Here is a 16403-nt window from a genome sequence, read left to right as displayed (position 1 = left end):
CCCCTGGGGAGGAGCTTCCCACCAGCCCGGCGCTGGGCCCACCGGCGGCACACGGCTACCAGCCGGCCGCAGCGCCTTGGCGGGACCGTGCCCGCTTGTCCCCGGCTGCCGGTCGGGAGGTGCTTGCGAGGCGCCCGGGAGTGGCGCTCCGTCCTGCCGGCGCATGGCGAGGGGCCTGGGCGAGGCGCTGGCCCTGGGAGCGGCGGCCGCCTGGCCCCGCCGGGCTGGGGGCTCAGCCTTGGGTGCCCGCGGGCTGGCGGTGCGCCCTTGCTGCCCGAGCGGGCTGGGGCGCCTTCCCAAGCTGGACCTCGCATAGACTGCAAAATACGGGAGCGGCGCGACATGGCACAAGGACATAAATTATGGGAAATGGCATTTTAAAAGTCAGTGGGCGCTCCTGTTGTCAAACCCGAGCTGGGTCTTCCAGCTCAACATCATGCCTCAGGCAGGCCAGCGGTAGTTTGCTGATTGGGATTTAGGCTTTGACCCTGAAGCTGTAGACCTTTGATCTAAACTGTTGGTTTGGATTTATTACAAGGGGCAGATTTCCCATGTTTGCAGTTTACAGCCTCGATGTCTTTCCTTGTGTCTCATACATCTGCATTGTACTATTTCTAACTTTATTTGGAAATTCTCCGACTGAGTGACATTATCTTCTGTCTGCCCAGCACATCGGTGATGTTCAGTGCATAACACTTTATAATCAATACTGCACTGCTACTTCTTTTAGCAGTTACAAGAGGTTTATCATTCCAGCACAGTAGCTGCAGTTCTAGAGTGTTCTTGATGTGCAAGATAGCATAGAAAGAAAGCGTGATTACTTTTTATCACTCTGCTGGGTTGTTGCTGATTGCAGTGTGGCAGTGTCCTTCCCCCTGCCCTCCCCAGACCTTTGTTTCCGTGACAGTGCTCAAGTAATAACCATCTGTGGGGGTCGCGATGTCTGTATCAACTCAAAATGAATTCAGGGGAGAAGGATAACAACACAATAGCCAAGGGCTATTGTGAACAATGTGCCCACTTACCAGTGCTGGTCAAGGTCCGACTCAAGCTAAGAGTGAAAGAAACTAACTTCTGTAGTCGGTATGCAAATATGACTACGAGTCAATTACCTTGCTCCATAAATAGTGGACAGCCCAGGGCCCGCCGACCTCTCCTGCATGGCAGCAGACTGCATGACAGCATCTCCCCTTGAGTAGGGACGCCTCTCGGGGTTACTCCTTGAGGCAACAGACTCAGTAATTGATTAAGAGCATCCTAAACTTTGAAATCTTAGCTAAGTGGTATAAAGGATGGATTGCACATACATAATCCTTTAGATATAAGCCATTGTCCAAGTCTGAAGCGAAGCTTGGATCTGGCTGCATCCAAACTCCCCTCTGAGAAGGAGTTTAGAACACAGGGGAGTCTGTTCTGAACCTCATGACTCAACAGGAGGGTCTACTCAACAGTTTGTCTGACCCTGTCCTCTATGCAAGTAAACAATCAAGTGTACCTTGCCATCGAATCTTGTTAAACTACTGTCACATTTACTATCAAACTCTGTTAAATCTCTGTTTTATACCGATAAACATATTGGCACTTCTGCCTTACGAGTGAAGCGCATCACTCCATTCGCGACACACAGTTGGCCACTAAGCATTAGTCAATAGCATCCAAAAGGCTGGTGGTGAGCAAACTGCGAGTCTCCTGTGGAAGTCCTTCAAGTTTTTTTCTTCTTGTCTTCGAACGTGCCATGGGGGAGTAGGAGTAACACAGTACTGGCACACTGAATTATGTAAATTTGTTATTTTCTTTAAATTATTCCCCTGTAGAAGTCATTCTGAATTTTAGAATACAGATATGAGGTCTGCTAAATCCTCATTTTGTGTTTCCCAAATAAAGAAGCATTAAAATGTTTAACTTGAGATAGTATATATTTCCTAGATTAAAATGCGCAGTGGATAAAGTCCTCGCTGTGTTTAAGTCATCAGGATGCAGGGATCAATCTTTGTTTGGAAACTACAACTGAAGACCCAGGTCTGCAAAACCAGGGCAGCCAGAGAAGCTTTTATGGTACCAATATGCAATGCTGGACTGACAGCTGGGGGAACCAGCATTCATCTTACACATCTATCTTTCATTCGTTTTGCGAACAAGAGGCAAAGCAGAGATACTTCAGAGTTACCTTGTCTGGTTATTGGTGTGAAGATCTGAGAGAGGAAAATCTCTAAATCAATATAACTCTTCTTCTACAAAAAGTAAGTAACACTATGTCTTTAAAAAAATGTTTAAAAATGTAAATGTTTCTTTATTTATTATCCTTTGACTTGCTTGACAGCACAAGAGTGTTTTTTTACAGTGCCAGTCCTTTTTTTGTCTTGATAGTGAGGTAGGAACCTAAATAAAGCTGCCATGATGGAGACTGGATGACCACTGGATGAAGGCTCTTCATATTACCTTACGGATGCTGGAGAAGGAAGTGCAGAACTTGTTTACTGGAATAAAGCCATCAGGAGATGCTGGAAATGAGGAATTCAAGAAAGCTCTGCTGGAATTGGAAGAAAATGGGAGCTTTTGGCCAGGGCTACTGATTCTAGCACTGGGAATGTCATTGGGAAATTTTTTTAGGAACTGCACCTATGGGCTTGATAAAAGCACTGTGCTTTACAGAATGGTTGCTGAAACTCTCTTATCTGTGATATCTGCCTGGCTAAATTAATCTAGACTTATAGTTATCCTTAAGGATTATCTGCTGCAAAAATACAAGGTGATGAATTAGGAAAACTGCAGGTTTGTATTGTGTAAGAAACCTTTTCTTCTGCAAAAGCAATTCCACTCAGAAAATCTGTTTGTTAATGTAGTCACAAAAATGGTGGTTACTTTTTTAGTAGACTCAACACTAGTCAAATTCTGTGTCTCGATTCACGTCCATTCATCAACACATATTATCATGACAGCTGTTAATTATAAAGCCTTAGTCCTGTCCTCAAGATGTGAAGATTTGGAGGTTTACCTTTGGAAATTGTTCCTTGCTCAAAGCTGGTCCAGACAACATCTGTCACACTTGTAAAGGACTAAGTGTAACTAGAGGCAGTTCCTACTCAACCAGTAAGGCAGGCTATCACTGCTGAAAGTCCTAATCTGATGGGTTCAGGTGATCCTTGAACACATACATGCTCCCAGGATGTCTCTGTGTCTTTTTTATATAGGCATGGTGCAGTTTGTAGAAGAGTCTGTATTTATAAACCTGTCCTGTTCAAAAAATTGCCCTAAAGCATTCCTAAGTATAGTGACTATAATTCTGCTTCATTTTTATTAGATTACATCAATTAAGAAACCAGGCTTTATCTGTCCTTTCAGATTGTTTCTACCATATTTTTAAACTGTTCATAAATCTCATGTGCTGCTGTAATTAACCAATCTAAAAGAGGGAAACAAAAAAACAAAGGTAGATTTGCTGTGTTCCAGATCTCTATTTAAGCTTTTCAGGCTGAGGCTCCTATCCACGTTGGTCCAGGCTTTAATGTAATTTCACTCCAAGCCTTGAGTCCCACTGTAATTAAATTATTAAGTTAAATTAAATAATTGCAATGTCAGTTTGCGGTACACAATTTCCCTTAAATATACATCGACACTTATAATTGTGTAATAATCAAGAACAAAGTTGAAAGCAGTTGGACATAATTGTTTCATTTAATATTTTAATTGCAACTATATTTAATGAATGTATACATTGTTTCACCCTCTCTAAACATTTTGTATTTCTATATTACAGGATCTGTAGTGAAGAGGCTTCAAATTTGTGTCTGCCTTTATAATAACACAAAAGGTTCTGTGGGATAATCATAATGATTCTTCTCTCTTATTTTGTAGTAATTCTAGCTTGAATAACCACCTGCCAGGTTACAGGGGGATTTCCACGGGATTTTGGAAATTGGGTATATAGAAACTAATTACCTGAGTTGTAATGACAGCCTAATTTATGTAGGATTCTTCGTTGCCCTTCACAACATACTACTTAAATGCCTTGCAAATGTTGCATCAATATTGATGAAATGTTCCTCTAGCAGGTTTGGCTTTTCTCTTTCACACTTTCCTGTAGCTGGACAAACACGGGCTTCAGAGCCAGCAACTTCATTATCACAAAAAGTCCCAGAGGATCCCTTATTGCTCACAAAGTGGTCAGGTCCTCAGTTTTATCTCATCTTACAGGCAGCTTCACTGGCAAGAAAAGTGCTGTCTACAATACTGTACAGTGCTGCCTCCAGGGTGTAACACTGACTCTAAACCCGTGGAAACTCAAGACTAGACTACACGTTTTCCCCCAGCAAGCATTATTTCTTCCTGGGCTTTTTGCTGAGCTGTCTAGAGTAAAACTGTGAGCTTTGGGAAAGGTTTTAGGTGGCAGACATCAACAGAACTGTGTTCACTGTTGGGAAACCTCTTGTTTGAAGTTGGATCAGATTAGCAGGAAAAACAATTGCATGTCATCATCAAAAGGTTCAAAACCTCATGCCATATTTTGTGGAACAAAGAAATTCTTCGGGTTTTAACCTAAAATTTTTCCTGTCAGAGGCAGAAGGGCTGAGTGCTTCTTCACACCATTATACGAGTATACTGTGCAGATGGCAGGACCTATGCAAGAAAGCAGGAGCTGCTTCCATCCTCACAGGGACTTCTTTTTCCCTCGGGGAGTATGTTCCAGTCCCTCGTGACAGAGGCTGTGAATGAGAATTACTGCTGGGTAGCAATTAGAAATCTGCCTTCAGCCTTAAGGGAATGATGTTTTGGAGTCCCCAAGGTTTTCCTCTTCTCCCCTACCCACCCCCGGAAGGCTGTGGTGCTTGATCAGGAAGGAGTGTTTGGGGAAAATTACTGTTTTTACACTCCTCTTCCTCTGGCACATTTTTGCTTTCCTGAATATTTTGCTTTCCCTGTATGTTGTTGTAGAATAAAGCACATGACCCAACATGTTTCAAGTAAAAGCATCACTTGCGTGTGCAATTTCATTAGGTTTGCCTTCTTAGTGAAAGATTTATAAGGAATCACCTCCTGTGTGCAGTGCAATTGCCTATGATTTTCTGTCATTTAAGGAATGTCAGGTCGATGATGTGTGTTGAAGGAGCCTACAGCACCTAAAAGAGCAACCCCTGAAACTGAGGAAGAGGATTCCAAGAAGCTTTGAATAACCATGAGGTCTAATCTAACTGCAAAGGTTAACTGTTTCAGAGGTCACCGCACTTCTCTTAAATCTTTTAATCTGTTCTACAGCAACTTCTTTTCCAGGCTAATTAATTAAAGGTCTGAGCTAGAACTTTGCTTGCCTTTTATTGATCCCTTCCCCCCCATCTCCCATCTGTCTATTTTAATCTAACCCAATCTCTAAATATAACTTAACCAAGGTATTTCTACTGCCAAATACCACCATAGCATTTGAGTATAATTAAACTGCTTTTACTGTTTGCAAATGCTTTTGGTCAAATGGAGTGCAACTCACTGCCACTTCTCTTCAGACCACACTAATTCTGAGATCTTTAGATGACGAATGAAATTGTGCAGATTCTATCTTCAACATGTGACCTTATAGCTTGTATGTTTCCCAGTGTGACACACACTTTGAGACAGATTTCTACTTAACAGTTTTCACTTAAGTGCAAATGACATATTTTCTCTCTTCTGTATACTGTGCCTTTGATTATGATGTTTCAATGATTGTATTATCATGTTTGTAGTTAAAAAGTTAATTATGCATGTTCTTGGTCATACGCATTTTCTAATAAAATAATGTTTCTTAAAGCCCTCCCTGTTCTCATTCTTCATAGTCATAATTATAAACCTCATATAAAAGACACTTTGGAAAAGCAAATAAATCTTCAAAATACCTTTGGGTTTTTAAAGTCAAAACTAACCCCTTAACCAGTCATTGGTGCAGACCATAAAGTACATGCGTGATGTGTTTCTTGCGGGACATAACTGCTATTAGCATAATTGTAGCTGCTTTTTGCTTGCTAGAAGATCCTTTTTCTAAGCCACATAATATAAAAAAGTTAAAAAATGAATACCTTTACCTTACATGTGCATGTGTACTCATTTTTCTTGAGGAATGGTAATGGAGAGACAATTCAAAACATGTAAGTTAGGACCCTGATATGAATGATCCAGAGGTGCCTGCTTCTGTCTGCTGACTATGCAGGGATCCCAGGAAGCCTCCCCAGCCAACTCAGCCACCCATATTAGGCGCTTAGAGTTTGAAGACAGAGATATCCCTGAGATTCATATTCTACCTTCAGTATAGCTGGTGTGGAATCTCTTTATTCATAACTTTTTTACTATACATTTGAACTACAACTATGAAAAGCTTTCAGTGTAGAAATGCTCACATCTAAGTCATTTAAAGTGACAGCGTTTATATCCTTCTAAAACCTCCAGTAATGTAGGCTTGCAAGGCAAACGAACTTGTTCTTCCAAAAATTTCCAGTTCATACATCTTTCGTATACTATACACATTTGTTCTGTATTAGATCAGGAATGCTGTCTTGCCTGTGCCTTAAATATACACATTGAAAAGCTGATACCCGTTTGCCCATCTGATACTCTTTTATCACATACTGGTGATAGTTAACAACTCTAAGAAGATTGCTAGTGTGCAGCTAAAACTACAGTTACATGAATATCGCCTTGGCTGCTGTTGTATGCTCTTGACTGGATGTTACCAAGAGATGCCACTTTTAAATGGAATGCTTTTTTGATACAACCTGCAGGCTACTTCCAGACTTAGCAAAAGACCATAAACACAAGCCTAAGTCCATACTTACTAAACAAGTTCTTAAGAGTCAGCCATGTGCTCTTATGTTGTGCTCAACACAAAATAAGTTCAAGCAACCACAAACCTATAGGAACAGCTAATATGGCTGTGTATCCCACCACTGGTACCATCCGGTGAAGGATGGCTGCTCCAGATGAGAGGACTGGTCTTTAGCTTTAACCCTCTGATGCACATTTCAGCTGCATGCAATACCAGGTTTAAGCACATTTTTAAGCTTTGCTGAAACAAGATCTTAAATCCTTGTGTAAAAGGTGTTAAGGTTTTGGTGAGTTTCTTTTGACTTCAGTGGGTTTCAGTCGGGCAGTTATTGTGGAAGTGGTCTTCAGGGAGACTTTGGTTAAATACCAGGTCTCTTCGAAATCCTACACAGATTGTAGCATAAACTTGTTAGTCCTACACTTGCTTGTTCTGTTAAAAGGAGGATGCTATGCCAAATAGATTATTGCTTACATTACTCCGTAGCTTGCATAATTCATTACAAATGGCTTTGAAATATTATTGCGAGAGAAACTGCAAAAATACATACTTATAGAAATGTGTAGTGAAATATGCTGTAATGTAAGTGTTTTAAAACATTTAAAGAGAAAAAGGAAATGTTATAAATTGTTGGTAAATTTTTTGGATGCTGTTTATGTTTGAACTTTTCGCTGTTTTCCTGTAAAAACTTCCGTATCCTCTTCCTGTGTCCCTACAAAGTTTTGTACAGTGCAGAACAAGAAATGCTACAGGGATTGTGCTCCACCTTTCTCCTTCCTGCTGGGATATCCTTTCTGTAGAGAAATGTAAAGTATGTAATATTCAAGTAAAAATGTTATATTGTTCTTTATCTCAGTCATTTTATGCTATCTACAACATATCAAGCTGAGACTACATTGGTTGCAGGACTACACAGCTATTTTCACATTTTTATGACATATGAGTTTCTCAGCCAAAGGTAGCTAAAATCTATTACAAAGTTTCTTGTTTTCCAGAGTCTTATCAAGGGTTCATGTCTAAGCCAAACAAGACAAGGGTGGGTTGGGTTTTTCTCTTCATTGTTTCAACTGAATTAACAGGAAGGGGGGAGTGCTTTACCTGTCTGACACTAGAGCAATATTCATTAGCTCCCACTTTCGACTTCTCTGTCTGTCCAGACGCTGTCTGCATCCTTGTGGGAATTGTATGGGAATTTCTTAACTCCAAGTAATAAATAAGGAAATTAGTAATGGCCTTTGATCTGAGTTCCAGTCTTAATTTGTTCTACAAGTCAATAGTTACAATAAAGTAAAGGATCAGAACTTTAAAAGCTTAGTTAACATAAATGGACCGTGTTCCTGAGCAGCCAGTGTAGGCTTTTACCATTGTGCTGTTCCTCTGTATGTCTGTTTTATAACCCTACACATATATAAATGTAGTTGCATATATGTATATTTCTCATTTAGATCATTTAGCAGTTCTTCCCTAGCAATAGCAATAAGGCATGATGGTGGTCAGGATAGAAGAGAATTATTCTGTAGTTTGGTAGACAAGGAAGATCAGAAAGCAAACTGAGTATTTGTTTCAAAGGAAGTTAATGTATGTAAAATAATAAACGATCCACAGGGCTGCCAAATTAAAATATTGCAAAAAGGCAGTGTTTAAAAAATATCCAGAGATTTAAAAGATTTGTTGAAATACATAGCAAATAGGAAGTAGATGTTTTAAATATTACTTTTAAAATAATACAGAAGAAAATCCTACCTCTGCATGAATGAGATCTGCTGAGTGAAAAGTTTCTTACAGTTATCAGTCTTTTATTTTCCCCTCCACCTTTTCTGATAATGTATATATTTTATTGGGTTGTTTATCTTTCTTGTTGTGCTAAATAGCACAGGCAAACAGAATAAGGGGAAATGTTTGGACTTGTAGGAAATCAATAGCATGAAGAACAAAAATAGGATGTAGCCAGCAAAATTTATTATTTAAAATTTGTGCCTTTAATGATTACCAAACTGATTAAGAATTATATATCAATCTAACCTTTATTTTATTTAACATCCTTATTTATATTATAATGTTCTTGCCTGACCTTTGTTTCTATTAAAAATATTTATTTAATAATAAGTAATTTAGCACAAAGCTAATATGTGGTAAGGGATGGTCCCTAAAAAACACCCCTGTGTTCAAACCTGATGCAATGACAGTGTAAATTGACGAGTGAGTCTTTTTCCTAAGCATATCACGAGATTGCAGTTAACAGAGGGAGCTATACTTTTGCATGTGGCAAACATTAATGATTGTGTTAGAGCATTCTGCTTTTGTGGTTAATGGCTTTGAGTCCAATTCCTGTTCTGCTTAGGCTCCCTCATGTCTAAATTAGTAGAACTGTACTGAAATCAGTGTTACTCTGATTTTTCACTGGCTAATTATGAACAATTTCAGACCCTTGTTGGTGTTTCAGAAATAAATATTGGCTTCCCAATCCCAAAAAGACAGAAATAACTTTAGCCCAATTTTTAAAAGAAATTACTTTTTTGTGATGACACACCATATAAGTGCAGGTAAAAGAACCTATGCCTGTGCGACTGTAGGTTTACACCTTTTGATGTGTTCGCATGGTGTCTGCCACTTCTCCCGGACAGCAGGTAACCCAGCTTTCGATTTCAGCCAGATCGACAGAAGTGGTCTCAAAGGTCCATGAAAATTCTGTGAAAATTAGCTCTTGGAAAGCAGATCCTGTTAATGCTACATCAGGAGGAAGTGTAACTGAACTCAACAAGACACGGACAGCAGTAAGCCCACATGATGATATGCTATAAATGCCTTAATCATGTGATTAGAGTCAATTGGAGTTTGCACTTATTAGGCACCAAAAATCCCAGTCAAAGTATGTCAAGCCACATGAAGCCAGACTTCATTACCTCTTCCTTTCTGGAACAACTTTGTTTTTTCCACAGCTTCACAGAGATATAAATTCTCTTCTTGTTCAACACGCACAAGAGGCTACTAGGAAAGACTGGACTGTCTTGGGGGCCAGTGTTATGCCAGTTAAACATAGATTACTTAACAGTCTTCAACCTGCTTCTCCTTCATAAGGTCTTTCTTCTTTTGGTCTTTTTGGTTCTCTCGATAATCTTGATTTGCCTACCAGAGCCTCACGAAACCACATTTCAGAAGGTATAGAAAATTCTGTTCTGGTCTCTGGATTAACCTCAAAAGCAGTGGAAACCATTCAATACCTTCCCCCAGAGGATCCAGGAGTCTTCTTTCCTTGAGGGCATCAGTGTAAAATTGCACATGTGCTAATGATCTTAACAAGAACAACTTTTATTAAAAACAAGTTGAAAACTCAATGAAAACAAAATAAATGTGTCTTTTACCCTAATTTATTAGTTATGTTTCAGAACATCTATATTAGATAAGACAGTTCCAGCTGAATTTTACACTGGAGAACAATATAAACAAGTAGCTTGGTGAACAGCTTGCTTCAGTCTCCAGAGGGTTCCCACAGACGTTTTTGAACTGGTGGCTTTCTGAACTAGTTTCCCCAATTACCTACATGTATAAGGCTGTAAACTCATTGCTTCCTCTAGGACACGTGGAAACCCTTATGTATCTGAACCAGCATTAGTAAAAGTGAAGTTACGAGTCGCATAGACGGTTGGTTTCCTGTGATGATTACATTAGCACACTTTTATCACTAAGTTATTGCTTGGTGGTGTCACAAGGGGAATATTGGGCTCCATGGAATTGGACAGGGATGCTCTAGTGAACGACTTTTTACTGAAGGTAAAATACAGCCTCTTGAAAGTTTAGCAACTATTTCAGAGCCTGCATTTTCAGGTTTTTTTTTGTTTGTTTAAACCTCACTACAAGAAGTTCTAAACAAGTATTTCTTCGGCCCATAAAAAGTTTCATAATTTGATTAAATTTAAAAAAATCTATGTGTGTTTTTCTATGAAGATTTTACTGAGGTAAAGATGCAGCAAAAAGATGAATGCTCTGTGTAATTCTGAGAACAGTAAAGCCAGAATCATGACTTGTGTCTCCCGTGGGAGGTAACCAAGTTGGGCATTTACCATGATGCTGAAAGGGTTTCCTTCCCCTTCCCTGTACTTCCCCAATTAGCATGGTCTGCAAGACCTCTATGCACTTAAGGGCCACATCAGTAAATCACGGCCATAAGTCATATTTAAAGCAGGGCTGCATCTGCCCCTGCAGGTTCCACAGTCTCTCCCAGAAGCAAAACCCTTCCTTTGGGGCCTGACACTTTCCTCAGTTGAACAGAACAGCTGTCAAGGGAGTTTGTTTGTGAAGAAGCAAAAATGAGTCACAGGCTAAAGATTAATTTAATAATCTAGAAACAGATGCCCTTGAGGATGTGTGGTATAGTGGAGGAAACAGCAACTCCTGTGATGCCTGTCTTTCTCCCAGCAAGAATCACCTCTGTCTTGCCTCGCTGCAGCTTTGCCAGATTCTTTTTTGCCAGTTTAGAGACCTCTAGGCACAGAAAATGTGGAATTATAGTATTTCCATCCTTTTTAATGAGTTCTTCTGCTCACAAAACTACTTAATTTCCATGGACCTCTATCCAAACAGAGTTGGCGCCTTTTTTTCCAAGATACATGTTTCATCACCTCTCTTCATAGTTCTGTGTAGCTGTTGAGTGAAACAGGAAACTGAGATGTTCTGGGTCTCGTGGCAAGGGTGCCAGAAAATGATGAGTAGTTATTGATCATGGCCCTTTGCTTCAGGAATGGAGAACTTAGCTGTTTCAAGATCTTTGCTGAACTGTAAGAATATTTTACATCTTTGAGGGAATACTATCTTGCAATGATTTGCAGATGACTGTATTGTCACCCTTCTCAGGTCTGGAGAAAAAGAGAGGTCATCTGCCTAAAAAATACATATTTGTACTTACATGGGGAGGAGGTGAAGCCCCCGGTGTTGAAGCTAGGGCCTCTGGCATTATCTGCTAACCTTTTATGTTGAATTGCTTAGAAAGGGGAGGGCAACCTCTGCTGGCAAGACATCAATCACCCTGTCACTCTATAACAGGTGTATGCTATTTGAGTGACTTCAAGCAAGACTTACACTGAGTCACCTGTCTGGAGATGACAAGGAATCATCCGTTTGTGAGGTAAGAACGAGATTCTTCCAGGGTATAGAAGAGAAAATATCAAAGATCAAAAGGACATTAAACCCCACTTAATTTAGTATCTCTGGCTTCCTCGTATGCAGCATGAAAATGGTCTACTCTGAAAAGCTGTAAAGCAAACAGCACATTCTGTAAAAGAGAAGAGGAGAGGAGAGGGAGAAGAAAGAGAGTTTAAACTGTGTTCAGCTATATCTAACAGCTTACACAATATATACCAATATCCTAAATCAGGAGTTATACCCTCATATGTAGCTGTTTGTGGGCTTGTACATCCAACAGAAGTTCTATGTATTCACTAACATTAATGCCTGTGTTCAGGATTGCTCTGTACTGATTGCACTACTATATGAGATTACAGTAAATTACTGGGTCCAGCATGAGGGGCTGCAGAAACATATTGGTCTGTAAGATATGAATTGAAGAAACTTCAGGAGTGGCTGATTTGGGCTGTCATCTTGCCTCAGTAGTTTCAGAAATGCCTTGCACTGATGTCCTAGTTAAAGAACTCACTTTTTTTGGTCAATGACATCAATGAAATCTCTGGGGAAAAAAGAAAATATCAAAACTGTTGTCACATTTTCTTTCCAGTATTTTAACAGTTGACATCTTGTATATTGTAAGCCAAATGCATCAAAGAATTAGAATCTGTACCTGTGTGTGTAACTTCTTACATGTCTTAAAATCATGAAGAAAAAAATCAGGTAACAACCAAACCCCTGGTTTTAGTCAGATACATACTTAGGATTTTTTGAGCGAGCCTGTATTTTGAACATCAAAGTTCACTGAGAATGAGGATTAATTTGCTAGTGGGAATAAGGATTGTAGCTGTGTATGTTAAGTGTTCAACAGATAAGGATGAAGCCTCTACCCTCACATTTTTTTCTGTGTGGGTTTTCAGGTGCAGCTTTTATTATGCTCTTCCTCAAAAAAGTGAGAAAAAAATCAATTTATGTTATGTATGCTAAATTGATTAACTTATAGATCTCATTGGTATGAATTTTATGCTTAGCAGATCAGTTGTATTTTTTTAAAACCTTTCAGCCTGGAAACAACCCACACACTGCAGTGGAGTGTATGTGATCTTAGTATCTGGAAACTTCAAAGTAGCCTTAGTCTCTGATTTATAAAAAATAAACAAACATCCTTTTAAGTAGCATGATCAGCTGCAGAAATGTTATACTACAGCCTCATTAGGTTCAGAATTTAGCAAAGTAATTCTTGATGAAGATAACATCATCTTTTGAAGTGTCATCTCTCCAATTTTTTTTCCAGCTATGATGCAGAGACTTCCTTTTGCTAGCTAGGATTATTTTATTTGCTCTCCTCAAGTCATGTCAGCATTTACTTGGATTCTGCAGATCCTCACTCACTTTGTTCTTTTCATCATTTTTTTTCAGGCCTGTGATGCTGTATTTTCACCTTATTTTTAACTTTTTCAAATACGTTGTTCCTGTGTTTTGAGGATATCAATGAATCTGACTGGCTGTGCAAAAAAACCCCACAACTTTTATAGGTCTAGGGTTTATTTTATATGCACATTTATATTTTTTCACATCTGTTTCTTTTTTGCAAGTATTCTGAAGGAATCACTTTGCTTACTTTTTATTTTTCTTTTATAAAAGAACTCAAACTATGTTCCTATTTATTTCAAATATTTTTGTGGTAGCTATCTGCAAAATAAAATTAATCTTCAGCTCATTCTTGTTTCAAAATAAGAAAACCCTATGGTTTTAGGAGGCAGACAGGAAGTTATGCCCCTTTGACCCGAAGAACTAAGAGGAAGGTTGGGAGGAAGATGATAAAGAAAAAGCAAAGGAGGGTGTGATTTGTATACACTGGTCACAGTTCTTCAAAGTTTCAAATTATCCCAGTAGGAGGTATTTGGGGAGCAACCCCAGGCAGAATGTGGAAACATGTTATAGTCCACCACGCTGTATTGACTTCTCTCTGACAATCCTATATTGTATTCTCCTGTTCCCTGGAACTGTAACTTGGATATAGCTATTCCATCACATTTCTTAAAAGACTGGATTTCTGTGTTCCTTGGAACAGGTTCTGTGTGAAATTAGTGTTTCTGAGCACAAAATGCTCCTGAACAGTTAAGTTGATCTAGGAAATGCACACTACTATGGAAGTGGAAGCCTCATCTACACAGATACTTGGGATCATGATTTCTTTTCTGCACCTTCCTCTTCTTCACTCTTTCTCATTTCTTTTTTTTTTTTTCTTTTACTTATATACTTCTGTGTCTTGCAGCTTTTTCTCTTTTCCCCTAGTATTTATGTTTATCCTTTTTACACCTCCCAGCCCTCTTGATAACCTTCCAGTGCCTGTTGTAAAGGAAAAAGGGGCAAAACTTATCTTTTTCCATTCTGCAGATGAAAATCCAGAGGATGCAGGCAGAGAGATGCAGAGAGAGAGAAGGAAAGAGTGCTGTTGCTATGGGAGTCTTCTCTGCTTCCTCTCTTCTGCAAGAGCTTATCTTTGGAGAGCCCTGCAGGATCTCGGGGACTCAGGACAGGAAAGGGCTCTGAAACTCTTGCCTGAAACAGAAAACAGGTAACTTAATCCTTCTGTTATCCCACAGGAACCTGAGGATGAACGGGTGTGCCCTGTAAGCGTGACAGCAAGGCAAGGAATTAGAAACAGTCCTGTGGAGGAGGAGGCTAGAAGAGAAGAATGGGCAGAGATGTCAGGACGGTGCTTTATACATCTCCTTGGCCTGCAGAAGGACAGGGACAGCAAGGAATGGCACTGACCCCCTCCTGCATTGGCCAGGAGGTACAGCTGGACAGTTAGATAAGTTACTCCCACCACCAAGCGGGAGGAAGTCTCACCGCCGGTGTGTCCCAGTGCTCCTCCTGGCCTGGGGCAGCTGAGTGCAGACTCCTCCTGAGACCGCAGAGCAGGCAGAAGGGCCCAGCTAGTAAGGCAAAGTGACAAATGTGTACAGGCCTTCCTCATAAACTTAGCAAAGTTTTCTAAGTCTATGTCAAGACATTTTACTCCTTGCCACAGATTTTTCTTGGTGAGTAAAACACCTTGTACAAGCAAATCATTAGCTGCTGCAAAGAGCTAAACTTGTCTTTAATTAAAACTCTTCCAAGCATCCCAGATGTTTGAATTCATGACCTCTATATTTATTTAACTAAACTTAAATACATCTGTTGGACTGAACTGTTATTGGAGCTTATGTTTTCAGACACTTACACCAGACAAATATGAGCTTAATATCACAGTCTGAAGACTGTGATGAAATTGTGGTAGAGAAGAATTTGGTCCGGTCTCTTCAGAATCAGGAATATATAGGCAGGTGTAATAATCCTACTTCACAGCTGCATGGGTAGATGCACATTAGTTTCTCATAAATTCAATTACTTCATCCTTGTTGATCATCTTTGATAGCTTTTATACATACTTTTCCACTTAATATCTTCCCAATACATTTGACAATGAATAAAATTTAAAGTTGCTGGTAAGTTGAATTGCATGTTTCCACTTAAATCTGCTTTGCTTGTTGGGTTTTTTTTTTAGAAATGTTTCAGTATTTTGCCTACTGTGTTTGGAGTGTACCTGTACTTAAAGTTCTTTCATTTCCTTTGTCTAGCACAAGATGCTGTTATTCCACAAAGACTCAGGGAAAGTAAAAAAAAAAGAGAGAGAGAAAAAATGTTAATTTAGGGAGTAAATCTGCTCAGTGTTTTATCCCAGCATCCTGTCCTCCTGCTGCTTTTTATATGACCTTTTGCACCGCACAGAATTCATTACCATTGCAAAAACCATGGTTTTGTTTCTTACAAAATTTCAAGAAACCCATTCCCTGTTTTAAAGTGGAAGGGATTTACAAATGGAAAAAACATACCTTCTTCCAAATCTTTTTCATTCAGTAGCAACTCCACAAGTTTGCTAATTAGATCCACTAAACAAAAACACCCCAGCAATAACACCATGCAGAAGGAAAGGAGAAAACATCGTTATGCTCCTTTATTTACCATTTCACTGCAGGACAGCACAGGAACCCTAACCAGGTCAAGACTGCATTGTGTCAGGTGCTGTACACAATAAATAGCAGTTCCTGCTTCAGGAAATGTGAAATTTGTACATATATTTATAGCCAGGTTTGTGGCCCCATGGTAACTCACTTCATGATTACCCCTACAAACGCTAGTGTAGGCACCCAGAAATGTTTGTTGCAGGACACAAACACCTGTGGTTTTCCACTGGCTGAAGCCCAGTATAGTTTCACCTCCACAGAAGAGTAATAGCACCTTAGTGTAAATGGAGTGGAATAAGACTCAAAACACTTCGTGTTCTTTAAATGAAAGACACTTTATGCATATATATGTTTACTGAAAGGCCTTTCAAAGAGGCATAATTACGCAGGCATCTCTGTGTAATTCGCTTGGGTCAATGCTAATATTAGAAAGTACTTATTCTGTGGGTCAGACATATTGCTGCAGTGTGCAGTCCCTGGCCTGC

The sequence above is a fragment of the Falco naumanni genome, chromosome 5, assembly GCF_017639655.2.
Source record: "Falco naumanni isolate bFalNau1 chromosome 5, bFalNau1.pat, whole genome shotgun sequence".
In the NCBI taxonomy this organism is placed as follows: Eukaryota; Metazoa; Chordata; class Aves; order Falconiformes; family Falconidae; genus Falco; species Falco naumanni.
Note: the sequence above shows the minus strand (reverse complement) of the source record.